The sequence below is a fragment of the Microcaecilia unicolor genome, chromosome 5 (assembly GCF_901765095.1).
Source record: "Microcaecilia unicolor chromosome 5, aMicUni1.1, whole genome shotgun sequence".
In the NCBI taxonomy this organism is placed as follows: Eukaryota; Metazoa; Chordata; class Amphibia; order Gymnophiona; family Siphonopidae; genus Microcaecilia; species Microcaecilia unicolor.
In genome coordinates, this window is record NC_044035.1 from 274,207,192 (window position 1) to 274,232,260 (window position 25,069).

Below are 25,069 nucleotides of genomic sequence, written 5' to 3' on the forward strand. Positions count from 1 at the left end.
GTGGGTGCCTTAATTCATAACACTGCCAGCTGAACCTAGGCCTTCTCCTCTGGTCAGCATATGCCATTTTGAATTATGCAACCAGTACAGTGGGTCTAGGTTCTATTTCTGTACCCCAAAAGAGACATTTTGCATAGAGAAATAGTGTGAGTACAACAGTAAATTTATAGCAAAGCTCAGTCCTTGTTAAAACCTATGATTCTTGGCAAACAGAGCTGTTAATGTGTTAAACTGCAATAGCTTAAGGGTAATTTGGAGTTCCTTAAGTTGAGCCAAAAATATGTTTGCCAGTTCTACTGGTAAATCCCTACTGAATCTTTTCATGTAACTTGGCAAAATATTAGGTATTTTAAACAAAAGTGAAAACTAGGGTCTTTCACAATGTTTTTGAAGGTTGATTATGAGGGATTGCTCTGAACATTGGAATCTACAATTTTGAACTATGGGTTCCTTGACAAAGCAAGCAGCGAAACATGGTCCATGTTGGGACCCTGGAAAAGTTTTATGACAATATTATGCTGAATTTGATTTGAAAACTAAAGGTTTTTGATAGCTAAAGAAGACACTTGATGTACCTTTTGGTTAATGAGGGTTGTGGGGTCAGCACTATTTGGGTTCAAATTCACTGCATACATGTTTTTGAAGTTGGGATTTTTGTCATATATTCTTTCAAAAATGTTGTGTGTTTAGATGTCTTTGTATCCCCTTGGGGTTTTTTTTTTGTTTCTTGGTAATAATCCAAGGCTGCTCCTGAACTTCTCTAATTTCAATCTGTTTCCCTCAGTCACAGACCCTTTAGGCTGTCCTCCTTCCAGTGAGGCACTTCTGGAGTTGCACTCTGGCCGTGAACAGGCTTCCCCTGCTCTAGTTATACTCTTGAGCTGGGTTCCCCTTACATACCCAGAGTTTCACATACTGTCTCGGTTGCCACTTGTAGGTACAATTCAGCCAGAGTTTATGTATCCATTTTGGGATTCCCCTCTCCACCAAAGGTCCCAGCAGGGGTGCAGGCAACCAAAGACCACTTCTCGCCAGTGGCATAGCTAGGGTAGTTGACACCCGGGGCCAGTCATTTTTTAACACCCCCCCCCCCCCCCCCAAATCCAGTACTAGGCATACCGAGAATACAAAACACTCAGGACCTATAGCGCAATTCTACCATACCACAAGCAGTCATTTCTACAAGTCACACAAGCATCTTAAACGCTACAGTGAGCACTAGAACATCAATTCACCTATTGTAAAACAAAAACAGACAGATTAGTACAGATCGTCGATTCTGCACAGTCAATGCCAACCGAAAGCCATGTCTTTTTCACAACACAGATACACCCTAATCCACTATAGAATAAGTAATCATAAACTTTCTATTTAGACAAAAATTAAACTGAACCCCCAAGATGCCAGACTTTGCATACAATGCAACACCACAGAAACAGAAAATGTCCCCTAGTACTGTGCAAAATATAAAGACAGTGGATGTAAATTTGAAAAAAACTAACAAATCCGATCACCACTTTACAAATTAACAAATAGAAATAAAACAAATATAGAAAATAAAATACCATTTTATTGGACTAATACATTTAGCTTTCAGAGGTCAAAACCTCCTTCCTCAGGTCAATACAGTATAGTGCTGTTATAGTATCCTATCCTGACCTGAGGAAGGGGGTTTTGTTCTCTGAAAGTTAAGTCAAAATGTATTAAAGATTAGTCCTATAAAATGATTACCTTATTTATATGTTCTATTTATAAACATTTATTAACACATAAACACAGATACAATACTATACCCTAAAGCAAAAAAATAAAAAATATATATTTTATTTACAGTTTGTTGTCTCTGGTTTCTGCTTTCCTCATCTTCTTTTCACTGTCTTCCTTCCATCCAGCATCTGTCTTCGCTCTTTCTCTGAAATCCAGTGTCTGCCCTCTCTCTCTGCCCCTTCCATCCATCATCTGCCCTCTTTCTCTCTCCCCCTTCCACCCACCATCTGCCCTTTCTCTCTGCCCCTTCGATCCATCTGCCCTCCCTCTCCCATCCATCCAGGGTCTGCCCTCCCTCAAGCTCCCCCTCCTTCCATCCGGGGTCTGTCCCCTCTTTCTGCCCCCTCTTTCCACCTGCACCTAGTTCCAGTTCCAGCCCACATCTCCCACATTCCACCCTTTTCAGCCCCACTATCCCACCAGTCCCCAGCCCTTTTCTCCCATCAGTCCTGGGCTTCAGCCCCCAGCCACTTCTCCCTGTCCCCTTTTCAGCCCTAGTTTCAACCCCAGCCCTTTTCTCTCACCAGTCCCGAGCTTCAGCCCCAGCCAGTTCTCCCTGTCCCCTTTAAAGCCCCCAGTCCCCACAGTTTCAGCCCCTGCCCCTTTTCAGCCCCCAGTTCCAGACCCCTTCTCCCATGAGCACTTCCCTCCCCAGTCCCCTTATCCCCTCTGAGCACCCCACCCTCCCCAATCCCCTTCTCACCTCTGAGCATCCCTCCTCTGAACTCCCCCACCCCTCCCCAATCCCCTTCTCACCTCTGAGCACCCCTCCCCAATCCCCTTCTCCCCTCTGAGTACCCTTCTGAGCTCCCCCACCCTCCCCAATCTCCTCTGAGCACCCCCACCCCTCCCCAATCCCCATTCTCCCCTCTGAGCACCCCCACCCTCTCCAATCCCCTTCTCCCCTCTGAACTCCCCCACCCCCTCTCCAATCCCCTTCTCCCCTCTGAGCTCCCCCCTGACCCAGTCCCATCCCCCCTCCATTGAGAGCCACACAAGAGGGCGGGACATCGAGGGAAGGCCCGAAGCCAGCGCTGGCGATTTACTTCTTTCACAGCACACGCAGGGCAGACGCGAAGCGCTGCCTGTGTGGCTGCATGGATTTAAAAAAAAGAAAAAGGCAGGTGGTGGCAGGAGAAGTGACGTGACGGAGCACCCCCCCACCCGCGGACACCCGGGGAGGACCGCCCCCACCGCCCCATCCTTGCTACGCCACTGCTTCTCGCCCCCAGGCAGGAGCCTGTATTACCTCCAGCTCCACCTTCCTTATCAAATCAAAAATACACTTTCTTTCTTTCTTTCTGCAGTTTATTTCAACACCACACAACTGGGCAAGGCTGCAAGGCGTCCTTCCCACCCAGGGATATCCCACGCTCTCCCCCCAGTGACGCGAGAGAAAGATGTTATCATTCAGTAATCCCCATATGATGGAGGATTACACACACACACACACATATATATATAATATTATCTATCTATCTATCAATCTATTGATCTATAGATAGATAGATATAGATACAGTGGTGGAAATAAGTATTTGATCCCTTGCTGATTTTGTAAGTTTGCCCACTGACAAAGACATGAGCAGCCCATAATTGAAGGGTAGGTTATTGGTAACAGTGAGAGATAGCACATCACAAATTAAATCCGGAAAATCACATTGTGGAAAGTATATGAATTTATTTGCATTCTGCAGAGGGAAATAAGTATTTGATCCCCCACCAACCAGTAAGAGATCTGGCCCCTACAGACCAGGTAGATGCTCCAAATCAACTCGTTACCTGCATGACAGACAGCTGTCGGCAATGGTCACCTGTATGAAAGACACCTGTCCACAGACTCAGTGAATCAGTCAGACTCTAACCTCTACAAAATGGCCAAGAGCAAGGAGCTGTCTAAGGATGTCAGGGACAAGATCATACACCTGTACAAGGCTGGAATGGGCTACAAAACCATCAGTAAGACGCTGGGCGAGAAGGAGACAACTGTTGGTGCCATAGTAAGAAAATGGAAGAAGTACAAAATGACTGTCAATCGACAAAGATCTGGGGCTCCACGCAAAATCTCACCTCGTGGGGTATCCTTGATCATGAGGAAGGTTAGAAATCAGCCTACAACTACAAGGGGGGAACTTGTCAATGATCTCAAGGCAGCTGGGACCACTGTCACCACGAAAACCATTGGTAACACATTACGACATAACGGATTGCAATCCTGCAGTGCCCGCAAGGTCCCCCTGCTCCGGAAGGCACATGTGACGGCCCGTCTGAAGTTTGCCAGTGAACACCTGGATGATGCCGAGAGTGATTGGGAGAAGGTGCTGTGGTCAGATGAGACAAAAATTGAGCTCTTTGGCATGAACTCAACTCGCCGTGTTTGGAGGAAGAGAAATGCTGCCTATGACCCAAAGAACACCGTCCCCACTGTCAAGCATGGAGGTGGAAATGTTATGTTTTGGGGGTGTTTCTCTGCTAAGGGCACAGGACTACTTCACCGCATCAATGGGAGAATGGATGGGGCCATGTACCGTACAATTCTGAGTGACAACCTCCTTCCCTCCGCCAGGGCCTTAAAAATGGGTCGTGGCTGGGTCTTCCAGCACGACAATGACCCAAAACATACAGCCAAGGCAACAAAGGAGTGGCTCAGGAAGAAGCACATTAGGGTCATGGAGTGGCCTAGCCAGTCACCAGACCTTAATCCCATTGAAAACTTATGGAGGGAGCTGAAGCTGCGAGTTGCCAAGCGACAGCCCAGAACTCTTAATGATTTAGAGATGATCTGCAAAGAGGAGTGGACCAAAATTCCTCCTGACATGTGTGCAAACCTCATCATCAACTACAGAAGACGTCTGACCGCTGTGCTTGCCAACAAGGGTTTTGCCACCAAGTATTAGGTCTTGTTTGCCAGAGGGATTAAATACTTATTTCCCTCTGCAGAATGCAAATAAATTCATATACTTTCCACAATGTGATTTTCCGGATTTAATTTGTGATGTGCTATCTCTCACTGTTACCAATAACCTACCCTTCAATTATGGGCTGCTCATGTCTTTGTCAGTGGGCAAACTTACAAAATCAGCAAGGGATCAAATACTTATTTCCACCACTGTATATGATGCTGTATTTTATTAGTCACCGTTTAAACTTTTTAAATGATTCAGTACCATGATCCCTGAAGGAGTAAGGTTCAGTAGGGTAGCTACAGATGGTCCCAGGTGGACAGAGGCCTACTTGCTTTGGACTTAAACCCACCCAGCAGCAGCACACCTTTGCTGTGGCTGATGGAAATCTCAAATTTGCACATGCTGAAGACCTCCTTCTCCAGATACCAAAACTCCTACCAAGCTCAGCAGTTGATAGTCCCTGAGTCACCACCACTGTACCCTGTGCATGCAGAAAATAAAAAAGACACATGCTGAGTGGGTCTTAATATATAGAATGTATTAATAACTTTGCTGTCCTCAACTTTTGAACAACTGTGCTAAACTCAATTAGAATATTATCACTCGGGACCTGGGCTCCCCCCCCCTACTTTGGGCCGAATGCGTGGCTGGTGAAGATGCTCAAGCCCTGTCAGCCAAAGAGATTCACCGTTGGAACCCCACCCGTGCTGTCTGAGCAGCAGGAAGTTGGCGGGGTGTTCCAGTTACTGATACCGGGGCTTCCACACATGTTCAGTTCATGCAATTGAACTAAACATGCGCAGAAGTGATGGCATCAGGGGTTTCTTGCTTCCTTGCTTCTTGGGCAGCTTGGCCCTGGACTCCAGAAGACAATGTCTTTGGATGGTGGGGCTTGAGAATCAACTAAGGTATTATGGGGATGGCTGCACCAGTGGCAGCAGTAGGGAAGAGACTGAGAGGAAATGCTTAGTCCCCCCCCCCTCAAGTCCACTCCTAGCCCCCCCCCCCCCCACCACCAAAAAAAAAGTTCTGGCTACACCTTTTTGCAAGAGATTGTATAAAAGCCTCAGAGGTAATTAAGCAAGTAGAAGTGAATAATTCAAATGTCAGTAGTTCAGTGGTAAGGGCTCCCCCAGGAAATGGCAAGTTTGTGCTTACTGCACAGCCATTTCCTTTTAAAGAAAAATATGCTGTGGTAAAAGGGACCTTGGTGTGTGGCAAATCCATGTGCTGACACCACTGCAGGGTCCAATTCACTGCAACTTGGTAAAAGGGGCCCTAAGATTTTGCACCTGGGCAATGGAGGTTTAAGTGACTTGCTCAGGATCACAAGAAGCTACAGTGGGACTTGAACCCAGTTCAAAATCATAGCAAAGATATAGTATATTAATAGTTTCTGTGAGTCATTACATCTAACCCCACAAACACAGGTACTGTTATTCAGTGCTTCTAAGAAATTAGAATTTTAGAGGAAAAAGCCTCAGACCAGCACTTGCTTTGATTAACAAGCAAGACTGCCTTAACAGTGACCTCATCAGCAAAAAACCTCCAACAAAATACAGATTTAGCCAAAGAAATTTCAAGATCTTCTAAAGCAACACTTACCTTGTGCCTTCTTATAATTTAGCTCAGTCCCGCCACCGACAGTGGCCAGCAGTTTTGTGTGCAGGTGCTTCAGGGTCACGGACTGGAATTTTGTGAATATTGTCTCAATAATTGAACCCAGTTCCCCAGGTTTTCAGCCCACTGCACTAACCATTAGGCCACTCCTCCACTCAACTGTGGGTGTAAAGATGAATTCCTAATAAGTTTAGAATGGGATATTAAAATAACTGGGAAATTTTGAATGACACTAGAATATTCAGGTAAATAATTTCCCTGTCAACTTCAATCCAAATTTAACTGTCAAGATCAAACTCTATGCCAAAGGTCTATTTAGAAATATATAGCTTGGGGAGGGGGAGGGAGGATAGAATTCTAATCCCTGCTATCCCATATGGCATCCACATGGTAAAACATAGGCATTCACAGTTGTGTGTGGGTAGGGAAATGAAGTTTTTGTTTCATATCCTTTTTTTTTTTTTTGTAAACAGGATTTGTGGCACACTGCCCAATGAATCACTTTGAAAATGCACAGCTCCATTTTTTCCCTGTTAAGCACCCCTGCAGGTTCAAAATAATTGGAAGGACTGGAGTCCCTTTTTAGAGAAGAGTATTGGTTAGATTGCAGTTGAAAAAGACAGAAGCAGTAAAACTTAATTATGCAGTGTATATTCTGTTTCAGTTCTGATCCATTAATACTGCCAGTCACAATTCAAAACAGAGTTATGGTACGAGTGACCAAATCCATTCTGCCTGACCCCTAATTGCTTGAAACGCACTATGCAAGAGAAATAAATAATTACTAGACTGCTACAACTATGACTGGGATTTTGATTAGGGTAGTAGAGGAACTTGTGAAACGAAGCTAAAAAAAAAAAAGTCATTTTGCACACTAATAAAAGACCTTTTTTGATATCCTTGACTCATACATAATGTATATGCCTTAATGGCCCGTGTAGTCAAAGGATGGCACTTAAATTGATGAGGGCGATATAGTCATATGTGGAACAAATTAGTTTAAGGAGAATTGAAGAATAGATGTGCATCCTCGCCACTATAAACTGTTACAGTTATAGCGATTATTACAACCCCAGTCTAATACCTTAACAATTTCAAATATCATTAAATGTCAGAGCCCTGGAAATCTACAAACTGTCTCCTGTGAAAGAAAAAGGTGTCGTTAAAGCCATAAAATGGACCAGGAGTGAGGGATCCGTAGGTTAGCCATCTCTCTGGTTAAAGTTCCTGTATACACAAAGGAAATAAGGTGGATATTACTATTTGTTAGATGATCCAAAGAACAAAAGCACCAAGAGCCTTCAAAAACAGAACAGGTCTTTTAAACCACAACGTACATCAGTCTTATACATCAATGACCCAGTACGGACCGTATTTCAGTGCACAGTGCCTGCATCAGAGATCATATGACAACATTAATCCTATATGACAGCGGTTCCCAAATTTGGTCCTGGAGGCACCCCAGCCAGTCAGGTATTCAGGATATCCGCAATGAATATTCATGAGAAATATTTGCATGCACTACCTTCACTGCATGCAAATCTCTCCTCATGCATATTCATTGTGGATATCGTGACAACCTGGCTAGCTGGGGTGCCTCCAGGACCAGGTTTGGCAACCACTGCTATGTGAACTTGTCCAGTGTCTCGGCTAGGCGACGCTACGTTGGGATCTCAGAGAAGTGCTTGGATCAGGCTCTTGTTTCATGCCTTCAGCTCAAACACTGGGCAAGTTTATATAGGATTAATGTTGTCATATGACCCCTAACATAGGCACTGTGCGCTGAAACATGGCCTGTGTCAGGTCATTGATGTATAAGACTGATCTATTTTGTGAATTAAAAGACCTGTTCCATTTTTGAAAGCTCTTGCTGCTTTTGTGCTTTGAATCGGGGTTTTGTACTTCAAACCCTCTCTGTCCTGTTTGTTAGATGATGACAATGAGGATCCCATGAGAGGAAACAACTAATGGTGCAAATCTGGAGGCCAATTTTCAGAAGCCATTTATTTAAAGGGTTGTTTGCCTTCCCTTAACTTGGCTAAAAGTAGTGAGGGGGGAAGTAGGTTTATAGTACCCATAATTCTAGTCAGGTTAGTAGGAGGAGTTCTAGGAGAAGGATTTTGGATGAGATTGGGAAACAACATATATGCACTGCATTTTCAAATGTATAACTATATTTAGCCAACACCTAAAAGAGGTACAGACAGGGATGGTATAAAGATGTTTTATATTTTCAAATTTTACACAAAATTTAGAAACATTTTCCATGGAATTCTGTGTAGCAAAACTTAATTTGCGCATGCAAATCCAGTTGTATTCTAGATTTGTGCACGCAGCTTAATTAGTTATCAAGTCAATCAGCACTTCTAATTGCCACTTAAACAATTATTGACACTAATTGTCATTAATTAGAATTTACACGCAGAACTGGCTACGCGTATTTTATAACGTGATGCAAGTAAATTCTAAGTTGCATAGTTGGAAAAGGGGCGTGGCCATAGGTGTGGAATGGGCGGGTCATGGGCATTTCTAAAATCTATGTGCATTGTTATGGAATATACCCGGTCCACGTATAATTTAGGTGTCAGCATTTACACCAAATTTTACTTGGCGTAACTGCCCATGATTAAATTTAGTCAAGTAGATGGCACTCTGCATATTCTATTAACCACATGGAAATTTAGCTTATCTATAAAGTACACCTAAATTTAGGCGTACTTTATAGATTACGCCTAGGTGTATTTCATTTCAGTGTCAATTTTTTTAGGCACCATATATAGAATCTAGTCCACAATCCTTATAACAGGATCTACTTGTGACCTGGATTGGCCACTGTTGGAAACAGGATACTGGGTTAGATGGATCATTGGTCTGACTCAGTACGGCTAGTCTTATGTTATGTTCTTACATAAGACAATCAAAAAACTTCCCCTTAAAAACCCATAACAGATGCCCACCCTCAATAATGCTCCACCAACACTGATAGCGCTGCTGCACTTACCACCACCTTAAGAGGAGGTGGTAGGTGCAGTGGTATTATTGGCAGTCTGTTGGTAGGTGCAGTGGTATTATTGACAGTCTGTTAGTGTAGTTGTACAGGTCTGGTTCCTCTCCTGACACTGCACGAGTCCATGAGCCCCCTCCTGACTCTCCTCATGAGCATTGATTCCCCCAAACCCCCACTGATTTCAATCCCTCCAGCACAAAACTCTGTTTTAGACACAACTGCCATGCCCACCCCCTAGAGCCCTACCTTCCCCCACCTATACGCGAGTACCAAGTTGTGAATAACTTATGGAGGCTGCTGCTTGAATGACAGTTTTCTTGGTAGACTATTAGCGTGGTAGTTTGCTATTGACTTTCCCAGTTGTTAACCTTGGCTAAGGGCGGGTACTCATTTATTAACCAAAAGTAGATGGATGGCTGAGTTGGCCGTATAATGGCAGATAAAGATCCACACAATCCACCCAGTGTAGTCAACAAAAGCTGGCCAGAGCTGCATCTGCTTCATGAACAAATACTAGCATCACAAATAGGGCAGTCAGCAATTTGCCACAATGCTAACCACATACAATCTTGGAAGAGTGGTTTTATATATGTGGTCTGCTCCAGTCTTGAAAGTCCTTTGTGCTGTTTCTTTTGCTGCCTTATGCTGTGTACTTTGACCCTCTCTGTTTTACACTTCTGCAACATAGCCACATTCATTATCAATACTTAATTAAACCAACAGTCCAACAATGTTGGAAACTGACATTTTGCTCACTATCAACTTTAAGGTGTCTTCCTCTACTCCTCTGAGAGCCACTCATATGATATGATATGAATGTGATATAAAACACACACTTGTTCTTGCTAGTTTTGAGTCACAAGTCTTAATTCCCAAGTGCTGGAGTTGCCATCGAGGCTTTCTGCAACCCAACCAGATCTGTATTTTCATAATTGGGACACAGACAGTAGAAATCTGCTCTGTGTTGCCATATTTAGGAAATAGACTCTAGCAGCCTGCCTAGCACAGACCTTACTTCCCATCTACTAGAGTTGCCATCTAAGCACCACTGTTTTATTTTGATTTCATCCTCTTTCTATGTAGGGATGCTTTATGTTTATCCCATGAACTTTTGAATTCTGTCTCTATTTTTGTCTCCATCACCTCCTCTAGAAGGGCATTCCAGGCATCCACCATCTTCCATGAAAAAGTACTTACTGAGGTTACTTCTAAGTCATCCACCTTGAAACCTCAATTCATGTCCTCTAGTTCTACCACTTTCCTATCTCTAGAAAAGATTTGTATATTAATGCTTTTCAAGTATTTAAATGTCTATATCATATCTACTCTATCCTTCCTTTCCTCTAGGGTATACATATTCAGGGCATCAATTCTCTTCTCCTGTGGCTTCTATTTTTGTTGCTTTTCTCTGAACCACTTCAAATCTTTTTTTGTCCTTAGCTAGATTAGGTCTCCAAAACTGAACACAATACTCCAAATGGGACTTCACCGATGACATGTACAGGGGCATTAATAACTCCTTTCTTCTACTGGTTATATCTTTCTCTATTCAGCCTAGCATACTTCTGGCTATGGTCACTGCCTTGCCACATTGTTTTGCAGCTTTGATATCCTCAGACTGATATATCAAGGTCTTTCTCCTGAATTGGATTTATCAATCTCTTGCCCTCTATGTTGTACATCTCCTTTGGATTTCTTCACCCCAAGTACATCATTCTGTATTAAATTTCAAATGCCAGACCTTAGACCATTCTTCTAATTGTTGGATATCTTTTCTTGTGTTTTCTACTTCATCTGTGATTCCACTCTGTTGAAAATCATTGTGTCATCCACAAAAAGACAAACCTTTCCATCTAACTCTTCAGCAGTATCTAAATACATCATAATATCCTGGCCAGGTTGCTTCTTTTTGAGTTTACTGTTATCTGTTTACATATATCTAACCTGCCATTTCATTTTCTGTAATTATGATGATTTGTATTTTGCATGCAGACTGGTGATTACTGCTGAAATAGAGGGGGACAGGAAAACAGGTGGAGCATTTTACATCTATCTAAGAAGTCTACCAGAAGGGCAAATAAATCTTCTGGTCAATAGTCTCTTAGCATTCACTATTCCAGTGCCTACATATATTACAAAGAATGCCTCCCCTTTAGAATCTCTGAGAGAAGAAATGGGCTTCTTTCATATGAAAAAAAAATCAGAACCAGTAGGGACCATCTTAAACTCTGATTGTGAGTCAGAAGCCATTGTCAGCTTTTCATGTTTACAGATTTCTTATCTTTAATAGTTTAAGTTCTTGAGCAATGAAGTCGGTGAATAATTGCAAATACAGCTGTATACTTCATGCTTGAATAGAAGACTCCTTGGTATTGAGGATTAGAAAATGTAAATCTTGATGCTCTTCATACTCCAGACTTCATTGCCACAAAGGGAGGAAGAAGATTGGCATCTGTCAGCAGTGTACATGCAGTAAGGTGCTAATTTTAGGAAACAACTAATCCATTTATTTCTCCAAAGGGCGGCATGTTTTAATTAAAATATGATTCTTAACTGGCAGGAAGAGTAGTGTAACTGTTGTAAAATCTGGAGGTGAAGGTCTAAATTTCTACCAATGTGTGTTCTTGTGAATGTCTTGGTACTCCAGCTTAGATTATAAACTCACTAGAAAACTGAGTTGGAAGCATTTGCTTTATTGTTGCATATAGCAAAGGCATGCTGCAAATGTAGGTGCAACCAGGGCTTTTTTTGAGGGGGTACTTGGGGGTACTGAGTACTGGCACCTTTTCCACTGTCTGCTAAAATTGACCCCTGGTCCCCAAATTTTATTGAAAGAGCTCAGACCCTTCACACCAATTCTGCCTTGTTATAGATTCTGTGACTGGTTGCAGGGGGGCCTGGCTATTGTGAGGTGGGTCCCTCGGTGATCACCCCACCCCTGAAGGGTGGCCTGGCATTTGAGTAGCGGCACCTTTTTTGCTAGAAAAAACACACTGGGTGCAACAAAATGATATCCCTTTTTCTCATTCTACTAGATTTGATCGTATCACTCCTTGACTCATTCAGCACCATTGGCTCCCTGTTGCTTTCCAGATTCAACATAAAGTATTAACCTTTGCACACAAAGGAGGAGATTCTATAAAATCAGCACTGAAATCAGTGCTAAGTGTATTCTATAAATGGCACCTAGATTTAAGGCGTGATCAGCTGTTTCTGACGCCTTACGTCCTGCACGTAAGGTGTCAGAAACAGCTGATCACAGCAGGAACTTCCTTGAACGAAGGTGCTACTCCAGCGCTGAACTAAAGAAGACTCTCTTCGGCTGCAGCAAACGAGGTATCAGATGCGGCGGCGACAGCGGTGGGGGAGGGTTGGTGGTGGGAGGGGGGTCAAGGGGATCGTCGCCAGGGGGGCCAGGGCCAAATCTACAGGGGCCCAGGCCCCCTCAGGCCCCACATAGCTACGCCACTGCATTACACGTGTCCACCACCCTTTCTGTGAAAGAGTATTTTTTTAGATTCCTCCTAAGCCTATTTCTTCTTAACTTCATCATATGCCCTCTCATTCCAGAGTTTTTCTTCATTTGAAAAAGGCTCACCTCCTGTAGATTAATACTACTGAGGTATTTAAATGTCACTATCATATCCTCTCTTTCCCGCCTCTCTTCCAGCATTTACATTCATAAGCCTGTCCTTATATATTTTATGACAGAGATTGCTTACTAATTTTCTAGCCGCCCTCTGGACTGACTCCATCCTGCTTGTTTCTTTCTGTAGGTGCGGTCTCCAGAATTCACAAAGTTCTCCAAATGGGGTGTCACTACAGACTTATACAAGGGCACTATCACTTCTTTTTTTCCTGCTGGTCATCCCTCTCCTTATGCACCCAAGCATCTTTCTGGTTTTGGCTGACATCTTTTCTACCTGTTTGGCCACCTTAAGGTCATCAGACACAATCACACCCAAGTCTCGCCCTTCTTTCGTACACAGAAGCACTTTACCTCCTATAATGTACTATTCCCTTGGACTCTTGTACCCCAAGTGCATGACCCTGCATTTCTTAGCATTAAATCTTAGTTGCCATTCTTCAAGCTTCACTAGATCCTTCTTCATACCATCCACACCCTCTGGGGTGTCTATCCTATTAAAGAGTTTGGTATCATCTGCAAAGAGACAAACCTTAATAGACAGTACTTCTGCAATATCACTCACGAAGATGTTGAAATGAGCTGGGCCAAGGACCAAACCATGCAGTACACCACTGATAACAGCTATTTAATCAGATCAAGCTCCATTTATCACTAATCTCTCTCTCTCTTTCCACTTAACCAGTTTTTAACCCAGTTGGTCACTTTAGGTCCCATACCAAGGGTACTCAGTTTATTTATCAGTCACCTGTGCAGGACTATGTCAAAGGCTTTTCTAAAATCCAAGTACACCACATCTAGCACCCCTCCCACATCCAACTGTTTGGTCACCCAGTCAAAGAAATCAATCAGATTTCTTTGATATGAGGTGCCTCACATGAAGCCATGCTGCCTTGGGTCCTGTAGTCCATTTGATTTGAGAAACCTCACGATCCTCTGCTTTAGAAGCATTTCCATTAGTTTACTCACCACCAAGGTCAGACTGACAGATATGTAATTCCCAACCTTCTCCTTACTTCTGCTCTTGTGCAGATGGACCACATCTGCCCTTCTACAGTCCTCTAGGACCACTCCAAGCTCTAAGGAAGCATTGAAGAGCTCAAACAGTGAAGCTGCCAGAACTTCTCTGAGTTCCCTGAGCACGCTCAGATGAATCCCATTGGGCCCCATTGCTTTGACTACTTTTAGTTTAGCTAGCTCCTCACAAACACAGTCTTCTGAGAATCAGTCCTGGTCTACCATACATCCATCCCCATTAGTATTTGTTTTCTGCAGTCCTATGCCCGGTCTTTTATCCGTGATCACAGAACAGAAATAAGTGTTAAGCAGTTCAGCTTTGTCCTTATCAGCTTCTACATATTCCTCCCCTGTTTATATTACATCACCTATATATAGAAATATAATTGTTCTGGACATTCAGTTCTTCTTAGAAATACTGTATGTTAAGTTATTATATAAGTAATTAATCTACTGCTGAAAGCTGATGTTTATCATTAGCAGCATAGAATGAAATAACTGGATAAAAGGGATGGTCCAACTGATCTTTATCTACTGTCACATATTATGTTGGTTAGCTTTGTTGAAAACATATATTTTGATAACTGTCATCATCATAAACCAGATAGTATTGGAGCTGCTGTGTCATTATTGATATGTTTTAAAGAATCTGTAAAAAAGTGTGTTTGTGCAAAAAGAATGCAAGAGCATATTTAGAGGTCTATTTTCCAATCTGCACTAATGTTTTTCACCTAATGCATGTTAACAGCAAAAATTGAGATTCATTACATGCAAAACTTCTATGTTATTTGTTGTGAGTATTCTCACCACCGTAAAGAAGACAGCCAACAATTAGTGCACATTGAATGCAGTTAGCTACCTTTTAGCAGTGTTAGCAGTTATTGCACGGTAAATAATCTCTTTAATTGCAGGACACAGTCCCCATCCATACCATACCCCCTAATAAGAATTCTCTGCCTCAGGTATTTAGGGCTCCTTTTGCAAAGCGGCGGTAAGCCCAACATGGGCTTATCACTCTCTAAAAAGGAAGTACCGCTGGGCTACCGCAGCAGCCCAGCAGTACTTCCCACCCCCAGTGTGCCGTCATATCCACCATCGTATCTGTACCATCATATTTGCTGGGTTAGTGCTGGAGCCCTTACTGCCACCTCAATGGGTGGCGGTAAGTGCTCCCCCCGAAATGGCTGCATGACAAGTTCTTCACTTGCTACGATAAAAAGGGGGCCTTGGCGCACATCAAAAACACACGATGCCAGCGCAGGCCTCCTTTTGCCGCAGCTTGGTAAAAGGGGCCCTTAATGTGGTAGTTAGTGCAAATTAAGTTAATGCAGCAGTCCTTGCAGCTGTCTAGGTGGTGCAACATCCGAGTTTGTTTAACCAGCACTTCAGCTTGTTGCAGTTCACAGTGGTTCTCAATCTGGATTGGTCAATGTCTGTCATATGACATTTTAACTCTTGAAGGCACATGCTAGAACTGTGTTAAAAATTTAGGAGGCAATTCTAAAATTGGGCACCTCCATTTAGGTTTCCCAAGGACACACGGTAGGAGCTTATTTTACACAGTGATTGGAAAAAAAGGGAATCCAAACATTTTGGGGCTCATTTTTGAAACAGAAAAATGTCTAAAAAAATTGCACAATGTGGCAAATAGACTTGGACATTTTTCTACCATAATGGAACAAAGCAAAAACATTCAGGGCTAAAAGTTGGACAATTTGGTCTGGACCTGTTTCAATCAAGACTAAGTCATAAGTAGGTGCCCTAAAGGATCACAAGAGGAATTAAGGCAAGACCCACCCTTACTCCTCCAGTGGTCACTGACCCCTCCCACCCCCCACCCCCACCCCCAAAGATGTGAAAGAAACAGTTCATACCTGCCTCTATGACAGCATCAGATGTTATGGCCAGACCTATTAAAGCAGCAAACAGGTCCCTGGAGTAGCCTAGTGGTCAGAGAAAGGGATCCAGGCCCATATCCCACTTTATTTGTGGTGCAATGTGTGAGCCCTTCAAAACCCAAACCTATCGTACCCACATTATAGGTGACATGCAGACATAAGGGCTATTGTAATGGTATACATTTGGGTACAGTAGGACTTTGGTGGGTTGTGGAGGGCTCACCATACAATATAAGGGGGTAATCATGAGATGTGTAGCTGGGACCTTTTATGTGAAGTCCACTGCAGTGCCCCCAAGGGTGTCTCACTGCACTGCTGGGTTGTCTCTTGTGCCAGTCTACTAAGAATGCTGTCCCCTTCCCCATACAACCCAATGGCTTGTTTTTGTGCATTTTTCCCTTGAATGGTTTTTTTAATGGTCACAAAAGAAAAACGCGCTGAGCACAAAAGGCCAGATTCTATATATGGCGTGGTAAAAATCAATGACAAAAAAAATACACCTAGGCAATTCTATAAATTATGCCTAAAGTTAGGTGCAGTTTATAGAATACTAGTAAAAAAGGCCCGTTTCCAAAACCAATGAAACGGGCGCTAGCATGTGGTTTTGTGTGTGTGTGTGTGTGTGTGTGTGTATGTGTCACAGAGTTATTTTGTGTGTGTGTGTGTGTGTGAGTGTGTGAGGGTGGGGTGTGTGTGCAGGTTGTTGATGTGTTTTTTTTTTTTTTGTTTTGTCTTTTTGCTTGGGGGGTTGGGGGATGTGCTGTGCTATGCTGGCAAAGTGGGATGGATTGGTGTGTGGCTTTGAGGGTGTGTCTGTTGTATTGTGTGTGTGTGGTTTTGTCTATCAAGGAGGTTTGTGGAGGGGGGTCTTTCTGTTGGTGAAATGTAAATGTGGTTGTAGGGGGGGTCAGCCTTTGGTGATTGTTTTTTCCGGGTTTTTTTTTTGTGTTGTGCTGAGGCAGCAGTGTTGTTTTAGATGGGCAGAAGGTAGAGGAGCACGTTCTTGGTCTGTCGGTATTTTTTGGCCGTTTCAGGGCTGCTGTAGGGGAACACTGGAAGAGAAATGTGCTGTGGGAAGCAGCACTGTTTTTTCCGTTGGGCTGGGGTTCTGGGCATCCTGGAGGTGGGAGACGGCTTGCTTGAGGACGGGGATGGTTGTTTTAAGTTGGCGGAAGGGAGAGGAGCACGGTCTCAGGCCATCGGGTGGTGATCCGGTATGTTCGGTCCATTTCAGGCCGGCTGCAGGGGAATGCTGGAACATGCGCTGCGGGAAGCTGCGCCGTCTTTTTCCGTTTGCTCGGGGAATCTCCGAGGTGGGAGACGGCTTGCCTGAGGCTGGGGATGGTTGGGCATGGCCGCTTTGGCAAAAGGAGAAGAGGAAGGGGGTGGGGAGTTACCTGTAGCTGCGTGAGAAAACGGGTATTCTTTGTTTTGTATTATTAGTTTGCATTTCTGTTGAAGAAAGAGTGGATGCCTTTTGAATGATGGAGGTGGTGCGTCGGTGTGTGGTTGTTTCGTTAGTTTGGCAGCCAGTCTCCAGCGATTCCTAGGCAGGGAAGGAGTAGGGAAACCTACTCCTCCCCCTTCCTTGGTCGCTGTTTGCTGCTGGCTGGGTCGCGGGTAATCCTTCCAGCTGGGCCGCAGCTTGTCCTGTTCGCCCACGTCCCAGATGGTGATGGGCACGTTGTTTTCCAGCTCCTCTGACTACATGTCAAGCGATCCCAAATATAGTCTTTGCTAAGGGCCCTCTGGCACTCTTCAGTACTGGCATTAGGCATTTAAAAATTTCTCTCCCCCCCCCCCCCCCGGTCTATTTTTGCACATACCCACAGCAGGAATATTCTTCTCTCGTTCCAGCGGTGGTTCTGTGCTCTCCATGCTGCACAGATAATGAGCCATTCTGCTGGGGAATGCTCCTCCCTTATTGTCACGTAGTTTCCTCTGATTGGTCCATCTTACGTTGCCTAGTGTTGCCTGGGAACGGTGTTGTCATGGTCCTTTGTGTTTCAGAATGTTGAGGGTGTTTTTTCTGATTGGTCCGTCATGCGAGGGCGGGGCAGAGAGACATGGTCAGTGTTGTGGCTTCACCACCATGAATCCATGAACCCTTCAGGGAGTGACTGAGTGACTTCAGAACATTGTCTTCAGAACGTTGAGGGTGAATTTTATTATAGTAGATTCCTAGAGTCCATCCACAAGACTACATTTAGTCGCAGGTATTTATGCCATGTAAAACTTAATGTAAATGCCGGCAACTAAGTTAGACGCAGAGCAGGTTTTATTCTATATCAGCATGCATAGATTTTAGAAACACCACGACCTGCCAATTTCACACACGTCCATACTCCCTTTTCCACTCTGCATCTTAGAATTTACGATTTACACATACCTTTACAGAATATGCTTAGCACAGTGGTTTGCAAACCTGGTCCAGGAGGCACCCCAATGCCAATTAGTGTCAATAATTGCCTGCGAAGTGGCAATTGTAGCTCTGATTTACTTGTTAAGGTAATTAAGTTGCACGCGCAAATCAGAATATGACCTGATTTGCACATGCAACTCCAGTCGCATATATATAGATATATATAGATAGATATAGATAGAATCTGGGGGAAATGTCTAAAAATGTCTAGGAAATATCTATTTTTAGAACCAAAAGATAGACATTTTTCAGGTTAGAAAATGGCCATGTCTGCCACTTGATTTTGGGATGTTTTCAGCAAAACGTTCAAAGTTGGATTTAGACGTCATATCGAAAATGCCCCTCCACACTTGATAACATGAGTTACTGTGTACCTGTTTAAGTTCAATTTTCAGTAGACATGCACAAATGTATTGAAAGCAAGACAATAGCAATACATGTTACCACACCCTAATGCTGTTCACATTGTGTAAAATACAAAGGTGGGAATGAAGCACAACATTTTCATTTCGCATACATTTAGCAAAAATGTGTGACCTTTTTAGATTAGTGACAAAGATGGTACTACTCCTGCAAAGTAAATGATAAGGTTAATTTCAGTCACAGAATTTGTTTAAAATGTTCTCCCTGAGCAGACACACAAGCCCAAAGACATGTACACCACTGCATTTTTGCAACATCAATCATGCGTAGATCAAGCTCTTCCCATGCAGTCATTACCCTTCCGGTGTTGTACCAGTTTCATCAATCTTTTTCAGAAGCTTATTTAAATCTCTCATTGTCCACTTCTTTGTTAGAAATTCAGCAAAAAGTCGTTTCACACTGTAATGTTTAGTTTGTAGCCAAAATTTGATAGCAACTCTATCTTCTTTAGTAAACGCCATTTTCAGAGATAGTATAAACAATGACATCACACTGGCGCCAGTTTTGTACAGTAGAAAAAGTAAATAAGCTGTGAGTTCTGGCAGTCATCATGCAAAGTTTTGTTTGATGTTTATTTTAATACAAATTATCCAAATTTGCTAAATTACACTGTTATACTTCAAAGATGATAAAATCTAGGGGGGTTTACTTTTTTTCCAATCACCGTAGTTAGTACAAACAATGACACCACATCACTGTCACTTTTGCACAGTAGAAAAAAGGAAGTAAACAATGAGTTCCGGTGGTCAATTATGAAAAGTATTGCTTGATGTTTATTTTGGTACAAATTACCCAAATGTGCTTAAATTGCACTGTTAAACAACAAAGTTAGATGAAAAAATCTAAAGTTTCACCAAGTATAATGGCATCTAGGCGATTAGGTTCCATTATAGTATCTTAGCGTAACCCGGTATTGACGCACCTAACATTAGGTGCCTGAAGTTACACCAGTCATAGAGCCAAACTGCAGCAGAGACATGTGTAAGGAGTAGCCTAGTGGTTAGTGTAGTGGACTTTGATCCTGGGGAAATGAGTTCAATTCCCACTGCAGCTCCTTGTGACTCTGGGCAAGTCACTTAATCCTCCATTGCTCCTTGTACAAAATAAGCACCTGAATACATGTAAACCAGTTTGAATGTAGTTGCAAAAGCCTCGAAAGGCAGTATATCATCCCATCTCCCTAAATATGTTACGTTATATGCATAAATGGGAGTCCCACCCATGCACTGCCCCTGTGTAGCACCCCACATGTAAAAAAACTTGCATTGGTTTTTAAGGCACTGCATGATGAGGCTTCTTATGCTATGGTTCAAAAGCTGCAGAAGTATTATCCTACAAGATCCTTGCAATGACAGGATCAAAAATTGTTGACTGTTTCCTCTATCCCCAGTATTCGACTGCAGACTGTTCATATGTGAATTGTTTCTGTTGTGGGACCTCAGTTGTGGAATGCTTTGCCTCTTTATGTATGACAATTGTCTTCTTTGGCGGTGTTTAAGAAACAGATAAAGGTTTTTCTGTTTCAGAAAGCATTTTCTGCAGCATAGTTAGTGGGGGGGGGGGGGCTTGGGCTTCAATATTAAGGTTCTGTTTATGTTTATTGAGTGTATTGATGATTTTTTATGTGATTTGATTATATTTGTTTTATTGTACTCCGCCCAGATTTTTGGATGGGTGGATTATTATTTTTGTAAATAAATAAATATTCCCCCCCTTGCAAATACACGCTAGTAAGTTAAGCAAGTACTTTCAGTATAATGTCTAGCTGCCCTGATAGTGTACATATATACACAAGTAAGTACTAGTATTCTAACATTTGCATGCAAAAGGACTGTATAATTACAGATGCCTTGATTATAGAACTGCCTTTTTAATACAGTTTAGTAAATAGATCCCTTAATTCAAATATTGATTGAACTGAGGACCATCTATTTTCAGTCAGTACAGGATAAAGAGGCAAAACGCAGGGCTTTCTCAGAAAAGTTTCCTGTCTAGCAGCTGAATGTTTGGCTGCCTAAAATCACAAAACAGATTTACAGATCTAAACTGAAAAAAAAAATAATTGTTAGATCCCAAAGTAAGAGTGATAGCATTGAAATGACTTTCACTCAATAGTATTCTCTGACTTCTTCTACAACATTCCCATTTCCTTAATTAGCATTCTTTTCAGTGGTAACCTTTCAATGCAAGAAAGGTATTTCTGTCTCTTTAGGGATCCTGTATAAATGCAGGAGCATTTATTTTCCAAATGGCTTTCAACACATCTCAGTGCATTCAACATTCTCAGATCTGAGCATTGTTTCTGGTACCATTGCCCTTTTTTGTCTCTTCCATTCATTAAGTTAGCAGACATTCTCCCATTTGCTTTTTACACCTTGCACAAATTTTTTTTTTTGTTCTGGGTCAGAGTTTTGCAGTTATCGCCATAGCAACGTTCCCAGTCTAATAGAAAGATACATCTTCTGAATGACTGGGGATACAACATTAAGTATAAGAACATCACGTTTTTTTCAAGCAGGGAAACATCTGGCTGCACTAACTGTAAAGATGTGATAAAATGGCTCTGCCTCTTTAATAATCACCTAAGGCCACTCTTGCTAGGGCATTTCTAAACACTTTATATTAACAGAGTACAATAAAACTGAGGTTTATTTCAGCATCACGGAAGTTTAATTTATAACGTAAGTTGCTGTAAAAGGTATGCATCACCCTTAGAGAAGAAGGACAGAATGGCACACTGGGCCATATTCCCTTCCTCTGCTATTAACAGCCTATTACAGTTGCACTCATACTGCTATTTACCGGTTGCTGATTATATCCTATGGCAACATTTGAGTCTATGTCTACTTCCCTGCTGTAAACTAATCAGTTTTCAAAATTAGTTATTGATCCCAGGTCCACTGCACTGGACAAATGTGGTAGCTGGTTCATTGAGTGCCAACAGTGTGCACCGCACAGAGCTAAAGGCAAAGAAAGGAATCGAGCACCCATGCTTTCTACATGCTGACCCAATCTAGAATAAGGCAGGATGGGTGCAAACATTATTGTAAGAAGAACAGCACTCCCAGCTAATAATGATTAAAAAAAAAAAGCTTTAGAAAATAATGCGTTCATTCTTATATTTTATTACTCTACCATTGAACTCTTCTGATGTGATAGGTTAGACTTGATAGCTTGACACCTGTCAGTGGACTTTTCCAGTATTCTTTTAAAAAAATCAATATAGATTATTTTGAACTTCACTTTTGGTAACCTGGTGAAAGCTTTTTTTTTTTTTTTGTAAGTAAGCTGGAAATAGGCTTTTGTATGGGAACTGGATGAACTGTATCAAGCTTCTGCAACAAGCAAAAGCATTAAGGTTGCATCAGAACATTACTGCCTGGCAAGATAAGATAACCCTATCACCTCTTCATAAAGCAAATGGACTGAAGAATTGGAAGAATGTCTGAAAGAAATCAACCTACCAAAAGTAGAGGTTATGCTCCAACAGAAAAAACTTGCAAGAGAAATGAATTTCAAATTCAATAAAGCATTCCAGGTCAAGCATGTCAACCTGTAATCCTGGAGGGCCACAACTCAGTCTGGTTTTGAGGATATCTCTTCAGTATGTGCATGAGATATATTTAAGTGCACTTCCTCCGCTGTACGGTTTGCAACCCTCCAGGATTGTAGTTGGATATCTGTGATCAAGGTCTTGCTATATTCATGCATTAGGATTCAATGTGCTTTGGAATCAATTTCTATTGTTGTACTAACAATAGAAAACAATAAAAAAATAAAGGCATATCTGAAAGTTCATCCTTTCCATTAGCCATATAACTGCATTGACCCTTTTTTATATATATTCATAAAATTTAGAACAATTAAAGAGAGGGACTATCTTTTAACTTAACCTCTATTTTAGTAGGAGTTACATCTGAAGACAGTGGTAGCAGCTAATCCCTCCCTGAAGCCTCTTTGTCTCAAACTCCTTTCTACCTGGTCCCATATTACATGTCTTTTAATGCTTCAAAAACACAAAAAACCCTTGCAGCAGTGATGTACTATGTGTTTCTAGTGCTGAGGACCAACACTTGGGGCACTGTTTACTAAGCAGCGTTATAGACACATAAACACTTTTGACACACGTTAACTATGTACGCATGTTAACCACCGACATGCTTACAATATCCCTATAGGCGCCTACATGGTTAGCGCATGCGCTAAGTGTAGGCATGCTAAAAACACAAGCACACCTTAGTAACCAGGGCCCTTAAATTTGTACTTCCTTCCAACAAAAGGCCCCATGCTTTTCTTTTTTGACCTTCCAGCTACACCTCCAGCACCACTTCAGGCTGATGGCCAGGAAAAATGGCTCCTTCTTGACTCACCTGCATAATTTGGTTACACCATCATTACACTTGAGCAAGTGTTCCAACAAGTAGAAGAAATGAGTGAGAATCCAATACTATGCATAGAAAAGATTGCAACAGAATTTGCAAAAGAAGAGAAAAAACATTTCAAAGAATTAGATGAGCAAGTGGCAGATGCATAAAAAAAAGAGTGGAAAATACAAAGCGTGACTCTAGGACCCATTAATTGATCATAAATGAATGATCAAAAAGAGATTAATTGAAACCTAAGAATGAGAGATTGATAGGTGCAGGTTGTGACAGGAGATTTTGGATTAGAAGATTCACAGCAAGTATAGAAAAATGAAACAGGTAAAACGGACATCTGTAGATTCTGGTTACTCATCTCATAACTGGCTGAGATGTTCTGATGACAGAACATTTATAGACAGAAAGGCATAATAAGGTGGCACTTCTAACCACTGGAAACAATACATGTACCATACTGGGATAATGACCCTAAGAGAATTATGGAGAATGAAGCGATCATGATCACCTGGGGCATCCCCATTCTGACTGATAAAAAAACTGGGCCCAAAGAAACCAGACATAATGGTAAAAGAGAAAAAACAGCAGAATGGCATAGATCATGGAGGCATCAGTCCCAAGTGCTTATTCTGTGAATCATATATAGAGAGAAGATTCTCAAGGGCCAAGAAATACAGTCAGAGACCAAGAAAATGTGGCAGAAAGATAAGAGAGATATTTCCCATTGTATTGGGTGCCACGGGGTTGATTAAAAGGGATTTGCAAGCATACCTGGATAGGTTGCCTATACAATTACATTTTACGAACTCCAGAAGAAAATTCTGTTTGACATGATGCAAGTACTACAGAGAGCATTAGCAATAAATTTAAGAGAATTAGATCATACTCCACAAACTTTGGCTTAGGAGTGAGGTTCATTACTGTTATGGTATGTGCAAAAGTATCCCATCTGAAGATATTGCCCTTAAGGGAGAAAAGTGAGATGAGGAGAGGGGGATTTCAGAATCTTCCTTTATTCACAGTCTATTTTTCTCAGTTTTGCTTCTCTTCATTTCCTCGATTCAGCAGATTATGTCTGTCAGCAAAATTCTCCACCTTTGTTAAGTTGTTTGAAAGCAGTTTTAAAGTCCTGGCCTTCCCTCATCAAAGCCCTCCACCCCCAGGGCCCTTTGTTTTTATTCTGTGCCTTTCCCTTTTTCTTTTACTCTATTTTTTCTCACTGTGCTTCCTGTTCCTTCTGACCCCCCCTTAGGCCGGGGCAGGGAGTGTAAACTCTGCCATAGTATAAATCTGAAAGTGTTAAATATACAGTACTTGGATTAATGCTATATTTCTAAACTTGGGAGAAGGCCCAGTTGTGTGTTCTTTTGGGTGTAGATCTATTCTCCAGTAAAAAGATATAGCTGAGAGGAATAAAATGTGGTTTAGTACAAAGTCATAACAATGAGACTAAATTTTAATTCAATAAAGAAAGAGATATTTACTTAGGGGCCCTTTTACTAAGGCACACTAAAAAGTGTCCTGTGCTATTTTTAGCATGTCTGTGTGCTGAGGCCATTTTTAGCATGTGGTAAAGTGGCTGCAATTTCTTTTTTTTTTCTATTAATGGCCATGCAATAATTTCCCAATTAGCATATGGCCATTAGCACAGGAGACCTTACCGCTACCTATTTACTATGCTGTAAGGGCTCCCACGCTAAAGCATGTAGCAATTTGCCGATTAGTGCAGGGCACATCTACTCTCCACAAACACCCCCCCCCCCATGCTAAAAAATATTTTATGTTTTTAGCGCAGGATTGGTGTCACCGATCCCAGACACCTGAGCACGTCCCACTGTAGTGCCTTGGAGCATTCAGTAAGCACATGTTAGTGCCTACTGTCGAATAGTAAACCAGCTCTTTAACTTGTTAAGTGTATCTTAAATTAATCTGAAACATTCTGGACTAGATTCTATAAATAGCACCGAGAAACATGTCACTAAAAA